This window comes from Triticum aestivum, chromosome 7D (assembly GCF_018294505.1).
Source record: "Triticum aestivum cultivar Chinese Spring chromosome 7D, IWGSC CS RefSeq v2.1, whole genome shotgun sequence".
NCBI lineage: Eukaryota > Viridiplantae > Streptophyta > Magnoliopsida > Poales > Poaceae > Triticum > Triticum aestivum.
In genome coordinates, this window is record NC_057814.1 from 472,180,919 (window position 1) to 472,202,630 (window position 21,712).

The window sequence follows — 21,712 nt, forward strand, 5'->3', positions numbered from 1 at the left end:
CACATTCAGATCCGCAAGTATTTTGCAAATTTCTATGTCTACAATGCTCTGCACGGAGCTACTCTAGCTAATAGCTCCCACTTTCAATATGTATCCAGTTTGAGACTTAGAGTCATCTGGATCAATGTCAAAACTTGCATCGACGTAACCCTTTACGACGAACCTTTTGTCACTTCCATAATCGAGAAACATATCCTTATTCCACTAAGGATAATTTTGACCGATGTCCAGTGATCTACTCCTAGATCACTATTGTACTCCCTTGCCAAACTCAGTGGTAGGGTATACAATAGATCTGGTACACATCATGGCATACTTTATAGAACCTATGGCTGAGGCATAGCGAATGACTTTCATTCTCTTTCTATCTTCTGCCGTGGTCGGGCTTTGAGTCTTGTAACACAGGCAAGAACTCTTTCTTGGACTGTTCCATTTTGAACTATTTCAAAATCTTGTCAAGGTATGTACTCATTGAAAAAACTTATCAAGCATCTTGATCTATCTCTATAGATCTTGTTGCTCAATATGTAAGCAACTTCACCGAGGTCTTTCTTTGAAATACTCCTTTCCAATACTCCTTTATGCTTTCCAGAAAATTCTACATTATTTCCGATCAACAATATGTCATTCACATATATTTATCAGAAATGTTGTAGTGCTCCCACTCACTTTCTTGTAAATATAGGCTTCACCGCAAGTCTGTATAAAACTATATGCTTTGATCAACTCGTCAAAGCGTATATTCCAACTCTGAGATGCTTGCACCAGTCCATAGATGGATCGCTGGAGCTTGCACATTTTGTTAGCACCTTTAGGATCGACAAAACCTTCTGGTTGCATCATATACAACTCTTCTTTAAGAAATCCATTAAGGAATGTAGTTTTGACATCCATTTGCCAGATTTCATAAAATGTGGCAATTTGCTAACATGATTCGGACAGACTTAAGCATCGCTACGAGTGAGAAAATCTCATCGTAGTCAACACTTTGAACTTTGTCAAAAACCTTTTTCGACAAGTCTAGCTTTGTAGATAGTAATACTACTATCAGTGTCCGTCTTCCTCTTGAAGATCCATTTATTTTCTATGGCTTGCCGTTCATCGGGCAAGTCAACCAAAGTCCACACTTTGTTCTCATACATGGATCCCATCTCAGATTTCATGGCCTCAAGCCATTTTGCAGAATCTGGGCTCATCATCGCTTCCTCATAGTTCGTAGGTTCATCATGGTCAAGTAACATGACCTCCAGAACAGGATTATCGTACCACTCTGGTGCGGATCTCACTCTGGTTGACCTACGAGGTTTGGTAGTAACTTGATCTGAAGTTACATGATCATCATCATTAGCTTCCTCACTAATTGGTGTAGGAGTCACAAGAACAGATTTCTGTGATGAACTACTTTCCTATAAGGGAGCAGGTACAGTTACCTCATCAAGTTCTACTTTCCTCCCACTCACTTCTTTTGAGAGAAACTCCTTCTCTAGAAAGGATCCATTCTTAGCAACGAATGTCTTGCCTTTGGATCTGTGATAGAAGGTGCACCCAACTGTCTCCTTTGGGTATCCTATGAAGACACATTTCTCCGATTTGGGTTCAAGCTTATCATGTTGAAACTTTTTCACATAAGCATCGCAACCCCAAACTTTAGGAAACGACAACTTTGGTTTCTTGCCGAACCACAGTTCATAAGGTGTCATCTCAACGGATTTAGATGGTGCCCTTTTTAATGTGAATGCAGCTGTCTCTAATGCATAACCCCCAAAAAATAGTGGTAGATTGGTAAGAAACATCATAGATCGCACCATATCTAATAAAGTACGGTTATGACGTCCGGACACACCATTACGCTGTGGTGTTCCAGGTGGCGTGAGTTGCGAAACTATTCCGCGTTGTTTCAAATGAAGACCAAACTCGTAACTCAAATATTCTCCTCCACGATCATATCGTAGAAACTTTATTTTCTTGTTACGATGATTTTCCACTTCACTCTGAAATTATATGAACTTTTCAAATGTTTCAGACTTTATGTTTCATCAAGTAGATATACCCATATCTGCTCACATCATCTGTGAAGGTCAGAAAATAACGATACCTGCCGCGAGCCTCAATATTCAGTGGACCACATACATCAGTATGTATGATTTCCAACAAATCTGTTGCTTGCTCCATTGTTCCGGAGAATGGCATTTCAGTCATCTTGCCCAAGAGGCATGGTTCGCAAGCATCAACTGATTCCAAAAGCCCATCAGCATGGAGTTTCTTCATGCGCTTTACACCAATATGACCTAAACGGCAGTGCCACAAATAAGTTGCACTATCATTATTAACTTTGCATCTTTTGGCTTCAATATTATGAATATGTGTATCACTACGATCGAGATCCAATGAACAATTTTCATTGGGTGTGTAACCATATAAGGTTTTATTCATGTAAACAGCACAACAATTATTCTCTAACTTAAATGAATAACCGTATTGCAATAAACATGACCAAATCATATTCATGCTCAACGCAAACACCAAATAACACTTATTTAGGTTCAACACTAGTCCAGAAAGTATAGGGAGTGTGCGATGATGATCATATCAATCTTGGAACCACTTCCAACACACACCGTCACTTCACCCATAACTAGTCTCTGTTTATTTTGCAACTCCCGTTTCGAGTTACTACTCTTAGCAACTGAACCAGTAGCAAATACCGAGGGGTTGCTATAAACACTAGTAAAGTACACATCAATAACATGTATATCAAATATACCTTTATCATTTTGCCATCCTTCTTATCCGCCAAGTATCTAGGGGTAGTTCTGCTTCCAGTGACCAGTCCTTTTTGTAGTAGAAGCACTGAGTATCAGGCTTAGGTCCAAACTTGGGCTTCTTCACTTGAGCAGCAACTTGCTTGCCGTTCTTCTTGAAGTTTCCCTTCTTTCCCTTTGCCCTTTTCTTGAAACTAGTGATCTTGTTAACCATCAACACGTGATGCTCTTTTCTTGATTTCTACCTTCGCCGATCTCAGCATTGCGAAGAGCTCGGGAATTACTTTCGTCATGCCTTGCATACTATAGTTCATCACGAAGTTCTATTAACTTGGTGATAGTGACTAGAGAGCTTTGTCAATTACTATCTTATCTGGAAGATTAACTCCCATTTGATTCAAGTAATTGTAGTACTCAGACAATCTGAGCACATGCTCATTGGTTGAGCTATTCTCCTCCATCTTATTGGCAAAGTACTGTCAGAGGTCTCATACCTCTCGACATGGGCACGAGTATGAAATACCAATTTCAACTCTTGGAACATCTTATATGCTCCGTGGCGTTCAAAACATTTTTGAAGTCCTGGTTCTAAGCCGTAAAGCATGGTGCACTAAACTATCAAGTAGTCATCATACCGAGCTTTTGTCAAAACGTTCATAACGTCTGCATCTGCTCCTGCAATAGTTCTGTCACCTAGCGTGCATCAAAGACATAATACTTCTGTGCAGCAATGAGGTTAATCCTCAGATCACGGACCAAGTCCGCATCATTGCTACTAACATCTTTCAACTTAGTTTTCTCTAGGAACATATCAAAATAAAACAGGGGAGCTAAACGCGAGCTATTGATCTACAACATAGATATGCTAATACTACCAGGACTAAGTTCATGATAAATTTAAGTTCAATTAATCAAATTATTAAAGAACTCCCACTTAGATAGACATCCGTCGAATCCTCTAAGTGATCACGTGATCCATATCAACTAAACCATGTCTGATCATCACGTGAGATGGAGTAGTTTTCAATGGTGAACATTACTATGTTGGTCATATCTACTATATGATTCACGCTCGACCTTTCGGTCTCAGTGTTCCGAGGCCATATCTGCATATGCTAGGCTCGTCAAGTTTAACCTGAGTATTTCGCGTGTGCAACTGTTTTGCACCCGTTGTATTTGAACCTAGAGCCTATCACACCCGATCATCACGTGGTGTCTCAGCACGAAGAACTTTCGGAACGGTGCATACTCAGGGAGAACACTTATACCTTGATATTTAGTGGGAGATCATCTTATAATGCTACCGTCGATCTAAGCAAAATAAGATGCATAAAAGATAAACATCACATGCAATCAATATAAGTGATATGACATGGGCATCATCATCTTGTGCTTGTGATCTCCATCTCCGAAGCACCATCATGATCACCATCGTCACCGGCGCGACACCTTGATCTCCATAATAGCATCGTTGTCGTCTCGCCAACTATTACTTCTACGACTATCGCTACCGCTTAGTGATAAAGTAAAGCATTACAGGGCGATTGCATTGCATACAATAAAGCGACAATCATATGGCTCCTGCCAGTTGCCGATAACTCGGTTACAAAACATGATCATCTCATACAATAAAATATAGCATCATGCCTTGACCATATCACATTAGAACATGCCCTCCAAAAACAAGTTAGACGTCCTCTACTTTGTTGTTGCAAGTTTTACGTGGCTGCTACGGGCTGAGCAAGAACCGTTCTTACCTACGTATCAAAACCACAACGATAGTTCGTCAAGTTAGTGTTGTTTTAACCTTCTCAAGGACCGCGCGTAGGCACACTCGGTTCAACTAAAGTTGGAGAAACTGACACCCGCCAGCCACCTGTGTGCAAAGCACGTCGGTAGAACCAGTCTCGCGTAAGCATACGCGTAATGTCGGTCCGGGCCGCTTCATCCAACAATACCGCCGAACCAAAGAATGACATGCTGGTAAGCAGCATGACTTGTATCGCCCACAACTCACTTGTGTTCTACTCGTGCATATAACATCTACGCATAAAACCAGGCTCGGATACCACTGTTGGGGAACGTAGTAATTTCAAAAAAAATCCTACGCACACACAAGATCATGGTGATGCATAGCGACGAGAGGGGAGAGTGTGTCCACGTACCCTCGTAGACCGAAAGCGGAAGTGTTAGCACAACGCAGTTGATGTAGTCGTACGTCTTCACGATCCGACTAATCCAAGTACCGAACGTACGGCACCTCCGAGTTCAGCACACGTTCAGCTCGATGACGTCCCACGAACTCCGATCCAGCAGAGCTTCAAGGGAGAGTTCCGTTAGCAGGACGGCGTGATGACGGTGATGATGATGCTACCGACGCAAGGCTTCGCCTAAGCACCGCTACGATATGATCGAGGTGGAATATCGTGGAGGGGGGCACCGCACACGGCTAAGAGATCAAGAGATCAATTGTTGTGTCTATGGGGTGCCCCCCTCCTCCGTATATAAAGGGGGAGGAGGAGAGGGCCGACCAAGGGGGGTGGCGCGCCCTAGGAGGGGGAAACCTACTCCAAGTAGGTTTGCCCCCTGCCTTTCCTAGTCCAAGAAGGAGGGGGAAGGAAGGAGTGGGAGAGGGGAAAGGCAAGGGGGGCGCCGCCCCCCCCCCTTCCTTGTCCTATTCGGACTCAAGGGGAGGGGGCGCGCCTCTTGCCCTGGCCGGCCCCTCTCTCTCCACTAGGGCCCAACAAGGCCCATTAGTTCCCGGGGGGGTTCCGGTAACCCCCGGTACTCCGATAAATGTCCGAAACCTTCCGGAACTTTTCCGGTGTCAAAACAAAGTCGTCCAATATATCGATCTTTACGTCTCGACCATTTCGAGACTCCTCGTCATGTCTGAGATCACATCCGGGACTCCGAACAACCTTCGGTACATCAAAACACATAAACTCATAATATAACCGTCATCAAACTTTAAGCGTGCGGACCCTACGGGTTCGAGAACTATGTAGACATGACCGAGACACGTCTCCGGTCAATAACCAATACCGGAACCTGGATGCTCATATTGGCTCCCACATATTCTACGAAGATCTTTATCGGTCAGACCGCATAACAGCATACGTTGTTCCCTTTGTCATCAGTATGTTACTTGCCCGAGATTCGATCGTTGGTATCTCAATACCTAGTTCAATCTCGTTACCGGCAAGTTCTTTACTCGTTCCGTAATACATCATTCCGCAACTAACTCATTAGTTACAATGCTTGCAAGGCTTATAGTGATGTGCATTACCGAGTGGGCCTAGAGATACCTCTCCGACAATCGGAGTGACAAATCCTAATATCGAAATACGCCAACCCAACAGGTACCTTCGGAGACACCTGTAGAGCACCTTTATAATCACCCAGTTACGTTGTGACGTTTGGTAGCGCACAAAGTGTTCCTTCGGTAAACGGGAGTTGCATAATCTCATTGTCATAGGAACATGTATAAGTCATGAAGAAAGCAATAGCAGAATACTAAACGATCGTGTGCTAAGCTAACGGAATGGGTCAAGTCAATCACATCATTCTCCTAATGATGTGATCCCGTTAATCAAATAACAACTCATGTCTATGGTTAGGAAACATAACCATCTTTGATTCATGAGCTAGTCAAGTAGAGGCATACTAGTGACACTATGTTTGTCTATGTATTCACACATGTATTATGTTTCCGGTTAATACAATTCTAGCATGAATAATAAACATTTTATCATGAAATAAGGAAATAAATAATAACTTTATTATTGCCTCTAGGGCATATTTCCTTCATAAGGGACTACTGACTTCTGCCTTCGAGGAGTTTCGGTCCAGCCTCTGCGTCTACGGCGACGCTTTGACTGTGGGGGGTAGGGATGGCACCCGCAGGGTATGGGTACGGGTGGAGCCTTCCCATACCCTTACCCGTCCACCCTAAACTTACCTATCACCCATACCCATACCCGTCAAGGGTACAACTTTTTCCCATACCCGTCACCCAACAGGGTATATGGGTACTTGTCGGTGTCAAAACCGGCGGATCTCGGGTAGGGGGTCCCGAACTGTGCGTCTAAGGTCGATGGTAACAGGACACGGGGGACACGATGTTTACCCAGGTTCGGGCCCTCTCTATGGAGGTAATACCCTACTTCCTGATTGATTGATCTTGATGAATATGAGTATTACAAGAGTTGATCTACCTCGAGACCGTAATGGCTAAAACCCTAAAAGTCTAGCCTGTATGACTATGATTATGATCCTTGCCCCTACGGACTAAGCCCTCTGGTTTATATAGACACTGGAGGGGACTAGGGTCGTACAAAGTCGGTTACAGAGAAAGGAATCTTCATATCAGGACGCCAAGGAGAGTCCTATCCGGACATTGGAGAGAGTCTTCGGTCTTGTATCTTCACAGCCCATCAGTCCGGCCCACATACCATAGTCCGGGTGCCCGAGGACCCCTTAATCGAGGACTCCCTCAGTAGCCCCTGAACCACGCTTCAATGACATGTGTCCGGTGTGCAAATTGTCTTCGACATTGCAAGGCGGGTTCCTTCTCCAAATACTCCAACACAGTCTTCGGACACAACGACCGTGTCCGGCTCTGCAAAACGAGCACCATGCACAACCGCAGAGAGTATAATATTTCACGAGTCCAATCCGCTGTCAACTTTTTGTAACGTGATACCACGTCATCACCCGGTTATTATTTCGAACCGTTTTTCGGCCTGCCGCTTCGAGATGCGATCTCATTGGCACGCCTTGTCAAAGCAGAGATCGTGTCCCCTTATTGCAGGATTCTCATCAATACGGGCGTGGGTAATCCAACCGTGCCGTCTGCACGGCCCTTGGGAACTGGCAAGTGGGGAGGCACTTGATATTCGCTGCCTTTATAAGGAGATAAGGATTCCCTTCTTTCACCCACGCCTTCTCTCTCTCTCTCTTCCCTCCCATTATCGAGCTCCAGCGCCCAAGTCCTCATCTTTTCCGCCTCGATAAAGCACTTGACCATGTCCGGATCTGGAGAGCAAGGCAAGTGGATGGCCTCCTCCGTCAAGGAGAAGGACATCACCAAGCTTTGGGAGGCCGGGTACCTGGCGAAAGAAATCGCCCATCGGCTTCTGGCCAAGGGGCAAATCGTCCCCACACCGAAACCTAATGAAAGGGTGGTGTTCATCCCCCACTTCGTCCGCGGGTTAGGGTTTCCTCTCCACCCTTTCGTCCGTGGACTCATGTTCTATTACGGGCTAGATTTCCACGATCTAGCCCCAAACTCCTTCCTCAACATCTCGGCATTCATTGTCGTGTGCGAGGCCTTCCTCCACATTCCACCTCACTTTGGACTGTGGCTTAAGATCTTCAACGTGAAGCCGAAGGTGGTGGATGGCCAACACGCAGAGTGCGGAGGTGCCATGGTGAGCAAGATGCCCAATGTCACATGGCCCAAAGGTACTTTTGTGGAGACCATCAAAGAGTGGCAGAAACGGTGGTTCTATATCACAAAGCCCCGCGACGCCACCTGGGCCGTGGCTCCCGAATTCAAGTCCGGAGCTCCAATATGGCGCACCTCCTGGCTAGAGAAGGGCCCGAATTGGTCTTCGTCGGACGAGCTGACAGTGCTGCAAACATGGATCCAAAGCATGGTGGACAAAAACATCAAGCTCGTCAACGTGATCCAGGTGATGCTAGTTCAACGGATCCTCCCATGCCAGAGTCGGGCTTGCCATTTATGGGAATTCAATCTGGACGAGCACCAAACCTTGGAATGGCTCTTCGGAACCACGCACGAAGATATCTGGAAGGTGCTCTTCAAGGGCAACGAGACACTGCCGGAGACCACCGAGGACCGCGGGCACGCCCTGGCCCATCCCGCCAGTGCGGTAAGTATTTCACGCTTCAAGGTGCATACTTTACTTGCTTAGTCAGGGAAGATATCTAAACCTCACTATTTATTTTTTCAGGGCTGGACAAAGAAGGCGGAGCAGATTTGGTGTCCGGCTCCACTGCCCGAGGAACCAGCAATTCCGCTTCTAACTAAGATGCTGGTTCCGGCGCCCTACCAGGCGCCGGAGAAGAAGGCCAAGGGGGTCCGGAGTGGCCCCCGCCGCAAAGGAGCTTCGGACATGACGTCCGAAGACAATGAGACTCACTCCTCCGCCATCGAAGACGATGACGAGGAGGAGGAAGAAAGCAGCTCTCCCCCTTAGGGGAGAAGGAAGAAGAGAGCGGCCTCCACACATCTGGAGGCAGAGGCGTCCAAGAGGGGGAAGGGCTTCCTTGCGGATAACTCCGCGTGGGACGTTGACAGCAGCCCAGAGCCGCGCCCCCGAAACAAGCCCCTGGCCGCATCATGAGTACTAAAAAACCCTGATGCGTCCATATATCCGGCCTCTCTACTTCATAGTTTTAACATGTTGAATTATGCAATTGCAGTCCGGCCCACGACAGCTCCCTGTGATCCTCATCAGGGGGTTCGCTGGATTCAAAGGCGATGGCCAGCGAGTCACCGCCGACAGCTTACTCTCCAAAGGCCAAGGGCGACGCCCAGGTGTTGTCCCGAAGGACCTTCCCAGGCCAGGGAGAGGTTCCTGAGGCCGTCAGGGTGGTGCCAGAGGGTGACCCCTCGACCGCCGGACACCTGGGGGAGAAAACCCCCATGGAGACTGGCGATGGGGGCCATATCCAATTCGGCCCCCAGCCGGATACCATTCCGAAGACCTACACGGCTCCGGAATCAAGCAAGCAGCCTCCTTCGAAGGGAGGAGGTGCGCCTGTTTCGCCGGTGACCTCTATCCATCCAGAGGCACCGGATAATCTGCTGGAAGCGCTACGAGGCGCTTCCATTGTGGAGGAACACCGTATCCTTATGGGTACGGTGGTTGAGAAGGTTCAGTCCGTTAAGAGCGGACTAACCGAAGCCTGCACCAGCCTGCTGGCCGGCTTTGAGGTAAGTGTCACAAAAAAGAAATTCATAGTATAGACAGTAGCCCCTGAGACACTGTCCGGTGTTCGGAAAGAAAAGCCGGACAGAGGATCAAGTAATTTTTGCAGGAAACTAACCGAATATGTCTTATGTGAATAAGCAGGCGTCGTTGCTGGCCGCAACCTCTCATGCTGCTGAGGTCCCCGGACTAAAGCAGAGTCTGGAGAGGGCCGAAGAAGAGCTCGGCCTTGTAAAGAGGCAGCTGGAGGACAAGCAAGGTATGTGGTGACCTATTGTATATTCAGAAAGAATGAATGATGTGTATTGACCATAGCGCCATGATATTTGTAGGAGCGGCTACCGAGGTCGAGGTCCTTAAAAAGGCGCTGGCCGAGGCCGAGGAGAAAGCTGCCAAGGAACAAGCCGCCCATGAAAAGCATGAGGCCAGGCTCGATGAGGTCCAGCAAGAGCTCCAAGATGCCGTGAAGAAATGCGAGTCCTTGGAGCGCGATGTTTCAGCTCAAGAGACCGAACTCGCCAAGGCTCGCCAAAGCGCGGAGGAGGCCCGGGTTGAAGCCCGGGGCACCCTCCAGGAAATCCAGGAGGCCAAGAAAATCACGGCGGGTAAGGCTTTTAGTACGCAAGCAAGTATGTGAAGAAGAGGTATCTCTTACTAACCTGGATTTGGAGTTCTCCAGGGGCGTTTGCGGATTTGCCGCACAGTGTTTCTAACACTATGGAATTCTTCCGAGCCGAAGAAGGGAGTTCAACGGAGAAGCTGTTCTGGTCACAATACCTTGCGCCAGAACATCCGGTGCCCTTTAGCGATCAGCTAAAACAGCTGGTCGAACTGAATAGGGTGGCCGAACTGGCCATGAAGGACTTGATAATCCGGTCGTGGCCTGCCGAAGCCATACCCAGCAGCTACTTCGGGCTTGTGAAGCGGCTGGTCAGTGCCTGCCCCCGGCTTGACACCATCAAGCAGTCGGTCTGTATCGATGGTGCGCGGATGGCCTTCGCCCGTGTCAAGGTACAGTGGGCGAAGATGAATGCCTTCAAGCTCGCGACCGAGGGACCGCCCGAGGGCAAGGAGCACCGCACGCCCGAGCGATATTTTAGTGATGTCCTGGAGGGATCCCGCCTTGTAGCGGAGCAATGTGCAAAAGATGTAATCTTTGAATGAATACATTTATGTTATCTCGCCCTGTATTCTAAAACAAGTTCGGTTGTGTAATATAATGCTTGTTAATATTTTACCTCCTGTGCAGCCGTGTGTATGAAATTTTGAGAGTTGGCCAGTCGTCGGCTTCAGCCCCCACGTAGGTAGTACGGGGGTGTTCGGGATGGAATCTAAACACTCTTGATCCAATTGTTTGGTCCTTGAAGGAGGTGTTTAGCGCAACGAACCAGGCAATCGGACTATGTGGCTTTATCAACCCCCCTTAGCCATAGGAGTTTGACAATGAAAATTTAGGCGCAGCCCCTAGTATCCGAACTAGGGTACTGTAAACACCTGATCGAGCAAGAGCCGATTCATCGCGTAATGCGGAAAAAATCGCTAGAGATTTGAGACCTCCGAAGAGCTGACCGGCTCTCGCCGCATCATGACAATCTGTTTTCGGCTTTCTCTACTGAGGTGCTCATCCGGATAAACCAGGACACAATCGCAGTAGTTCTCCCTTTACTACCCTAGCCGATATAGCGGAACGTAAGGTAGTAAGCACAGGAGCCGGGCAACCCAACTATTGACCAAAGACATGATTCGGAGCCAATGCATATAATGCTAAATTCAGGGTGCCGAACTATACTGTAAAAAGTGTTCGGACTTTGTTGCCGTATTATGGGTCGCAATGAAGCCCCTGGCAGATTTAAGGCATACCAAAATGTACGGGTGCCATTTGATAAGAATATCAAAAAAAAGGGGGTAGTAAGCTAGTGCCGCAAAAGCTGGGCCGCAAACTGTTTCCGTTATAGTTTGATTAATACATCAAATCGTATTTGTACAAGTGGTGCAATAAGCAACAGGGTTATTTAACATGCCACAACCAAGGGAGAGCTGCGTGCGGGTCCTGAAAACAGGTAGAGTGATCGTTAAAGAGACCACCTAGAAATTCCCTTATACGTCAGTGCTTCTTGCCATCTTCGTGTATCTATCCTATCGAGAGGACCGATGATCAGGTTGTCAAAAAAGCCTGTGGAAAAGAAACCTGAAAAGGATAAAAAAAAAGTGGAAGTATGTGTGTCCAGGGAGGGGTCGAGCCGTATTATGGGTCACAATGTGGTTAAGCCTCCGTCTATGTCCATGGTATTTTGAGTGCGTAGTTATGTACGCGCGGTACGAACACCGCCGCTTGTTCTGGACTGGGACGGAGGCTGAATTGCTAGTCGAGTTCTTGATGAGCTGGGCTGTCCTGCTGCAGAGTAGTCCGGACTCGTTTGACAGTGTCTGGGAGCTCGGCCGCCGAATTAAGGTTCTGCTTGAGAAGGCCGCTCTGTACTTCTGCTGCTAAAGAAGCGGTGTGCTCCTCGGTATGGAGGGAGCGTTCCGTGTTTCCATTGACTGTTATGACGCCGCGTGGTCCGGGCATCTTGAGCTTGAGATAAGCGTAGTGTGGCACCGCGTTGAATCGAGCAAATGCGGTTCGTCCAAGCAATGCGTGATAGCCACTGCGTAAGGGGACGATATCGAAGATCAGCTCTTCGCTTTGGAAGTTGTCCGGGGATCCGAAGACAAACTCTAGTGTGATTGAGCCCGTACAACGGGCCTCTACACCTGGTATGACTCCTTTAAAGGTAGTCTTTGTGGGCTTAATTCTTGAGGGATTAATGCCCATTTTGCGCGTTGTATCCTGATAGAGCAGGTTCTGGCTGCCACCACCGTCCATGAGGACTCGCGTGAGGTGGAATCCATCAATGATTGGGTCGAGGACCAGTGCGGCTGAACCGCCATGATGGATACTGGTCGGATGGTCCCTGCGATCGAAAGTGATTGGACAGGAAGACCATGGGTTGAACTTTGGGGCGACTGGCTCCATCGTGCAGACGTCCCTGAGCGCGCGCTTGCGCTCCCTCTTGGGGATGTGGGTAGCGTATATCATGTTCACCGTTTTGACCTGAGGGGGAAACTTCTTCTGCCCCCCTGTGTTCGGTGGACGGGGCTCCTCGTCATCGTCCTTGATTTGCGACCCCTTCTCCTTGTTCTCGGCATTTAACTTGCCGGCCTGTTTAAAAACCCAACATTCTCTGTTGGTATGATCGGCTGGTTTGTCGGGGGTGCCGTGTATCTGGCATGGGCGATCGAGTATGCGGTCCAAGCTGGATGAGCCCGAATTGTTCCTTTTGAATGGCTTCTTCCGCTGGCCGGACTTGGTGCCACTGAATCCGGCATTGACCGCCGTGTCGTCGGTATTATCACCGTTGTTTCGATGCTTGTGTCTGTTGCGTCGGGGCTTGTCGTTGCTATTTCTGGCTTCCGGAGTGCCAGGTTCGCTTGCATTGTTATTGCTACGGGCTAGCCGGCTATCTTCGCCCGCGCAAAAGCGGGTCATAAGTGCCGTAAGGGCTGCCATGGACTTCGGCTTTTCTTGGCCGAGGTGTCAGGCGAGCCATTCGTCCCGGATGCTGTGTTTAAAGGCCGCCAGGGCTTCGGCATCCGGACAGTCGACGATCTGGTTCTTTTTGGTTAAGAACCTAGTCCAGAGTTTCTTGGCTGACTCTCCGGGCTGTTCAATTATGTGACTTAAGTCGGCGGCATCCGGAGGTCGAACATATGTGCCTTGGAAGTTGTCAAGGAAGGCCTCTTCCAAGTCCTCCCAGCTGCCGATGGAGTTTTCGGGCAGACTGTTTAACCATTGTCGGGCTGGTCCTTTGAGTTTTAGTGGGAGGTATTTGATGGCATGGAGATCATCGGCGCGAGCCATATGAATGTGAAGGAGAAAATCCTCGATCCATACCGCGGGGTCTGTTGTACCATCATATGATTCGATGTTTACGAGTTTAAACCCTTCTGGGAATTCGTGCTCCATTACTTCGCCAGTGAAGCAAAGGGGGTGTGCGGCGCCTCTGTATCGGGCCATGTCGCGACGTAGCTCGGATGGAGTCCGTCTGCGGTTCTCGGCCCGGGCGTGAGTATGATTGTTGTGTCTGGCTAGGTAGCCGTTGTCGCGAGTCGGGGCGCGTCCCCGTGATCCATAGATCGATCTGTTCTGACCTGCTCTACTGTCCAAGTCCTGCCGCAGGTCGTATGTATGTCCCCGAGCTGCTTTATCTCTGCCTTTACGGTGAGCTGGGGCGGGCTGGTGTTCGGCTTGAGTTGCCGCTTTATCCCGACCACGTGGTGGTCGATCAGCCGCATTGTGCGATGATGGTACGGGCTCCAGCGCCTCATCATCAAACTGAGGTAGCAATTTGCGCTTCGGGTAACTTTTGGCTGGACGCTTGAGGCCGTATTCCTCGGCTGTCAGGACATCAGTCCATCTATCGTTGAGCAGATCTTGATCATCTTGAAGTTGTTGTTGCTTCTTTTTCAGGCTCCTTGCAGTGGCTATTAGCCGGCGCTTAAAGCGCTCCTGTTCGAGAGGTTCCTCAGGCACGATAAAATCCTCGTTGCCGAGGCTCACCTCATCCTCGGAGAGCGGAAGATAATTGCTGTCCTCCGAGTCTTCGTGTGTGGCCTATTCATAAGGGCTAACTTGCCCGTCTTCCTGTTCGTCCTGTTCGGAAGTTGCCTCAATGGGTCTTCATTGTCTTCGGCATCATCCGGAGTATTGTTTTCTCTTGTGCCGGTATCGCTGTCTTTTCCACGGCGTGACTTAGAGCGGCGTCGCTGACGTCGGCATTTTGGCTATATCTCAGGAGGTTTATCCTCGACTGGATCCTTCTCGTTGTCACCATTGTTCTCTTTAGGTGTGTCCACCATGTATACGTCATACAAATAAGTGGCCATCCAACGTCTGGTAAACGACGGGTTTTGGGCCTCCTCTTCTCCGGCATCGTCATCCATACCGTCGATGTCTTCGGAGCCGTAATCGAGCATGTCGGTTAGGTCCTCGACAGTGGCTATGAAGTGGGCGGGGGGTGGGAAGCGGAATTCTCCGTCATCAGCCTCCGGTTCGAACCGAATATAATTCGGCTACGAGTCCCCCGCTAAGGAGAGTGTTTTTAATGAGTTTAGCACATCGCCTAAAGGCGAGTGCCGGAAGATGTCCGCGAAGCTGAATTCGACGATTGATGCCTGATCAAGCTCGACGTGCACGGACGCACATGGTTCAGAACCCTTGGCCGGAAATGAGTCTGAGGTTCCGGTGACACAGATCTCACTCGAGGTTGGGTCTGTGTGCGGCTCCGACGCCGCTGAGTCTGCGGCTTCCGTGGCGGGGTTGAGCCTCACGTCCTCGGATGGCGCGATCTGCTCTGGATCTAGGGCCAGAGCAGTTACAGGCGCTATCGCATGGGTATGGTCCGATGACAGATTTAAGTCATGTTCATCGCGGTGACAGGGAGCGGCTGCCGCGGTCTTGAATCCGTCGAAGATCAAGTCTCCACGGATATTCACGATGTAGTTCAAGCTTCCAAATCTAACCTGATGGCTAGGGGCGTAGCTGTCGATCTGTTTTAGATGGCCAAGCGAGTTGGCCCGCAGTGCGAAGCCGCCAAATACGAAGATCTGTCTGGGGAGGAAGACTTCTCCCTAGACTACATTGTTGTAGATGATTGACGGGGCCATCAAACCTCTGGACGACGACGCAGCGGAACTCTCAATGAAAGCACCAATGTCGGTGTCAAAACCAGCAGATCTCGGGTAGGGGGTCCCGAACTGTGCGTCTAAGGTCGATGGTAACAGAAGACGGGGGACACGATGTTTACCCAGGTTCGGGTCCTCTCTATGGAGGTAATACCCTACTTCTTGCTTGATTGATCTTGATGAATATGAGTATTACAAGAGTTGATCTACCTCGAGATCGTAATGGCTAAAATCCTAAAAGTCTAGCCTGTATGACTATGATTATGATTCTTGCCCCTACGGACTAAGCCCTCCGGTTTATATAGACACCGGAGGGGACTAGGGTCGTACAAAGTCGGTTACAGAGAAAGGAATCTTCATATCAGGACGCCAAGGAGAGTCCTATCCGGACATGGGAGAGAGTCTTCGGTCTTGTATCTTCACAGCCCATCAGTCCGGCCCAGATACCATAGTCCTGATGCCCGAGGACCCCTTAATCTAGGACTCCCTCAGTACCCGCGGGTAAAAATGCCCACATTTACTACAGATCAAATTGAGTAGAAAATAGTTGTGAAAAGCAACATATAATCATAAATTATTAATAACACATAAACAACAATGTACAAAACACATTCTCAAAAAAAACTTGCCCAAAAAGCAACCCATGAAAATGTTAAACAACAACACATAATTATAAATAACAACACATAGTCATACACTTTAAGTTCAAAAATTCACGACGAATTATAGAGATAATTTAACTCCACATTAGAGTTTTTACCTAGTGCGATTAGGAGGGAGTTAATACATTAGAATATTAAAGGAAACCCACTTGTCAACATTTTAGATGGGTACATGGGTATGCGGGCATGGGTTATACGATCCCATACCCGTACCCTCTCTACCTGATGGGTATGATATTTCTCCATTTAAGTACCCATGAGTAAATTTTTGTCCCATACCCTTACCCTAATAGGGTTTTTACCCGCAGGGTGCACGGGTAATGGGTACCCATTGCCATCTCTAGTGGGGGGTGTTGAGTAGACGTTTTCGGTGCACATGTATAGTACTAGGGTCTATATTTTGTACCTCTGTGCCTCCTCTCTCCCCCGTATATTTGTATTCCTTGGGAGACAAGTAGAGGCCGGACACCCTTGTACCTATATATGTGCTCATGCACACAATGAATCAATTGTCGATACATGCAATCCCTACTTTCCCATCTAACATTAATAGTAGGTTCCCACTCATCATAAAGCTTTCTAGGGATAGAAACTTCCAACTTAAGTTTTTCTTCAAAAGATTTTAGCATAGCATCAACGATATGCTTAGTAAAAGCTTTATTTTGATTATAAGCATGAGGTGAATTGAGCATGGATTGCAAAAAGGAAATACAATCTATCAAGGAATAATTATTATAATTAAAGTCCTTGAAATCGAGAAGAATGGGTTCATCGCTACTTCAAATTTTCACCTCTCTAATCCCACTTTTATCATTTTTTTCATTAAGATCTATAAACTCCAAATTGTTGGGATGCCTTCTAGCTAAAGTTGACTCATCTCCAGTCCCATCTTTATACAGATTTATATTAGAAAACAATGATTCAATAGGAGCCACACCAATCACTTTAAGATCTTCATCATTATTTTCACCTAAACTAGAAGAATATGCTTTTACAAACCAATCTCTCTTAGCACGCATCCTAGTGGTCCATTCTCTACTTTCATTAATAGAAACTTGAATAGATTTTAGAGATTCATTAATAATAATCTTAGGTGGCATAGATCTAATCTTTAAAGAATCAATCTCATGAGAAATCCTATCAAACTTCCTAGCCAAATCATCAATCTTGAGCAATTTTTCTTCAACCATGTATTGAAAACTTTTTGAAAATTAATGAAATCTTTAATATTGTTCTCAAGATCATAGGGTATTTTATTATAATTTCCATAATAATTGTTGTAGGAATTACCATAATTATTAGAGGAATTACTAGGAAGCGGCCTAGGGTTGAAATTACCTCGATATGCGTTATTACCTAAATTGTTCCATCCAACAAAATTCACATCCATAGATTCATTATTGTTCTCAATCAAAGTGGACAAAGGCTTAGGGTTTAGACGTTACAGTTAAACGACGTCGGGCAACACACCCCGCCCGAAGACGACGAAGGCATGATAGGCGGCTCAGCGGTCCAGGAAATTGCATCCGCACACGAAGTCATGGCAATGGTCGCACCATGGACCGAGCCGTTCCTCACGTACCTGCTTCGAAAGAGCTCGACAACCAAACTGACGCACGTCGGATCATAAGGCAATCTATAGCCTACAAGGTTCATGAAGGGGAACTATATAAAATGAGCACCATGGGCATCCTCCAGCAATGCATATACTAGGAAGAAGGAAGACTCCTACTCTAGGAGATACACTCCGGCATGAGCAGATATCATGCTGCTGCTCGGACCCTGGTAAGCAAGGCTTTCCGAACCGGCTTCTATTGGCCGACTGCGGGCGCCGACGTCTCGACGTTGGTTCAGTGTTGCCCAGGTTGCCAAGTCTTTGCCAAGCAAAGCCACATGCCTTTGACGACCCTTCGTACCATCCCTATTACCTGGCCTTTTGCGGTCTTGAGGCTAGACATGGTCAGGCCGCTAAAAGGTGGAGCCCACAAAAACAAATATATACTCGTAATGGTAGATAAATTTACCAAATGGATCGAAGCAAAGCCAGTTACCTCGGCCAAAGCTGCCCAAGTCATTGGATTTATTTCTGGGGTAGTACATTGCTTTGGCATCCCGCACAGTCTGGTCATGAACAACAGGACAAACTTCATGGCAAAGGAGGTCAAGGCATGGTACAAGAAAATGGGCACTAAGCTCGACTATGCATCAGTCTACCACCCATAGTCAAATGGTCAAGTGGAGCGAGCCAATGGACTAATCCTTAGCGGTATCAAGCCACGGCTCGTGCGCTCCCTTAAGAAAGCAGACTGCAAGTGGGTCGACGAACTTGATTCCGTCATATGGGGCTTGCGTACTACACCAAACAGATCCACTGGGTACACACTATTTTTTATGGTGTAAGGCACCGAGGCAGTCCTGCCCTGCGACCTCATACACGACGCACCTCGGGTACGCATGTATGAAGAGTTAGAGGCCAAGCTTGATCGGCAGGATGCCTTAGACGCTCTTGAAGAAGAGCGCGATGTTGCACGGGCACGATCAACTATATACCAGTAGTAGACCCGACGCTATCACGGCGGAGAGGTCCACGCAAAGGACTTCAACATCGGGGACCTCGTCATGAGATTACATCCCAAAAAGCAAAAGCACAAACTCTCACCTAAATGGGATGGTCCATTCATCATCAAGCGAGTGCTAATTGGAGCAACCTATCGAATTAGAGATCCATAGGACGACCGCCTAGAGCCCAACCTCTGGAACGCGACGCTACTCTGAAGCTTCTACGGCGGACGCCCTGCACACTGCCGATGTATATAAACTTACACCTTTTCCTTCCTTGTATTTTCTCTTTTTCCTTGTTTTTACACCTTGGACCATTCTTGAAATTATCTTGGAGGCTCAATAAAGCATGTTCTTTTCAAAACGCGCATGGTTCCACCTCTTCTGAACTATTGTCTTTAAAGCCATGATATGCATCAATTCGACCTAAGATATGGCCAAGCTAGGTTGCCCGGCTCCTGTGTTTTCCCCTTACGTTCCTGATATTTCGGCTAGGGGGCAAAGGGAGCACCGATGTGATCATTACTCCCGGATCAACCAGCATAGTACCTCAGACGGACAAAGCCGAAAGCTAGCAGTCTTATGGTTCAAATCGGTCAGCCTTGACATAGGGATAATGTGGAAGGAGGTCTTTTCAAACCTCGACTAGGGGCTTTAACCCTGAGGTCACCCGTCTTCGGACCTATGTGTTCGACACAAAAACCCAAGGAAAGGAACTGTTGGAAGAACTATTTTCCTCAGAAGATGTTTCTTACGTTAAATAGTAATATAACATAACCATTCGTTACCCTCTTGTCTTTTGAGCCACCTAGCCTGATTGCCTTGTCACCCGAAGCATCTGGTCCGATCACTTCGGCTAGTAGTAAGGGACACTCCTCGGTCGTTGGCCGAGGAGGTGGAAGCCGACGGCTGGCTGACAGAGTTTGGATTCACGGATAGAGAATTGACATAACGTACTTTGATACATAAGTCATAAAAAAACAAATTACGCATAGTCTAGCCCGTCTGTTAAGGTGTCCAGCGCGCAACCTTTCTTTGACAATCGCGCTGCAGGCATTACACTTTCGTACGCATGGTTGGTTGGGATTTCTTCCCTGTCATGCCCCATGGGTCCTACCTCGGCCAACCTCGTCGTCTTTAAGCCAGTGAATGGGTTTTTACCATGGCCCATGCCTCCCTTGCACCTTCTCAGCAGGCGTATACTTTCCACACCTGGAGTGGGCGTCGATCTCTTTTCAGTTGTTCAGCCAGAACCGCCATGTCTTCAGGGATCTGCTCCACCTCGGGCCATAAAGCCTAGCAGACGTCTTTCATCGATTTCCGTGCACTTTCATGCACCACGGAAAGATTATTCGCCATCTCCCCAGGCATTGGACCTCAGGCATCAGGCGGTAAACTAGTCAAAGAAGCGGACACATGGGTGATGTTAGTCTAATCATCACCTCGGCAGTACTACATGAAAGACATATTCTTCGGAAAACATGACATACCAAAAATCATGTCACCAGTTTGCCAATTCTTTGATTCGGCGGCAGAAAGCTAAGACTTCAAGCTCTTAGTCTCCTGGGCTTGTTGAGCGTTTTCAGCCCTCAGTGAATTAACATTCTCCACCCTTTGACTAGCCACATGGTGGCTCGCTTGGCGCTGCGACTCTGCATACAAAAAATCTTTGCGGGCCTGTTTCAGGTCTCTCTCAAGATGACCTAGAGCTTCCGCTGCTACAAGGCATTTGGGCATTAGTACTACATCATTTCCTTTATAGCACAGATAGGATCTAGTCGGAGTGCTTACCGTGCGCCTCCCTAGTGAATTTCTTCACCTCCTCCACCTCGGTCAGAGCGGTATCCAGTTTGCCCTTCGTTTGGGCCAGCGCCTCGGTCAGCTGCTTATTCTTCAATCACGCCTCCTATTAAAAGGCAAGCAGACACTGATCATTATTGAAGCCTTGGCACAGTCCCAGGGGCCCATACCAAGCCTTAGGGGCTACTACCGTAATGGGTAGTCATGTTTGTCCTCGAACAAATATATGAAATCCTGAAATCCCAAGAGTTAGGTAAATCCTTACCAGCAAACCATGCGACAAGACATCCAACGATCGGTTGATGGCACCTCGGGCTGCCCTGAGATAAGAATCCACCACACTTAAATCATTGAACTCCTGATATGAGAACACCGGATTCCTTAAAGAAGCTTTCCGCTGACAGTAATTCGTGGCACATTGGATCTCGGAGGGGGTGGCTGAGCTGGTCGCCGAATCCTTAGGTCGAGGGTTCGGACGTAATCCCCGCAGGGGCATGAACTTCTGCCTCCCTGATCAGGGTCGCGGCTCCGTCGACTCCCACACTTGTTGCTGAGGGTTATCTGCAAGATGATCGAGTAAGTTCAAAAAACTGAAATATCTGTTGCACGGGCAGCAATCAAAACTTACCTGGTGACCGAAGGAGCACTTTCTCCCACCTCTGTGACCTCGGCATGGGCTTCTTGTGCCTCTTGTGGGGGCCTTTTTTGCAAAGTTGCTTCTCTGCGTGAGAGTTTAGAGTACTGCCCCTTTGGAGGACAAGTCAGACGGCTAGGGGCTGGAGAAAGAGGGGCTCTCTTTTGATTAGAGGAAGGGGCATTCCTGATGAAGCGGGCCTCGTCCCGGCATGTCGGGGGTGACAGCAACTCTTGAGCCATCAAGGCTCTCCAGGAAGAACTTTCTCCCTTCGTAAATAAGAGCTAGATCTTCATCCTCATTGAAAAGGGGGCCCTCTGCTCGGGAGTGCAGCTCTGGCTCGGCCGCCAGACAGCTCACACCTTCAAGCCAATGCCTCCACCTCTGTTTGAAGAGCCGGTGTGTGGTGGGTTAGATGCTAATGTCGACTTGAAGAAAGTAGGGGATTATGGGGTGAACTTACTATTTCAGCGGGCTTGTAATAAGACAGCCCATCACAGAACTGTCGCCGGGCGAAGTCTTCCGCCATCCCTTGATAGATCCCAGTCAGCGATGTCCCGAAAGCCACTTGGTCATAGAAAATCCCCCGAATGGTTTGTGAGGAATCATCGG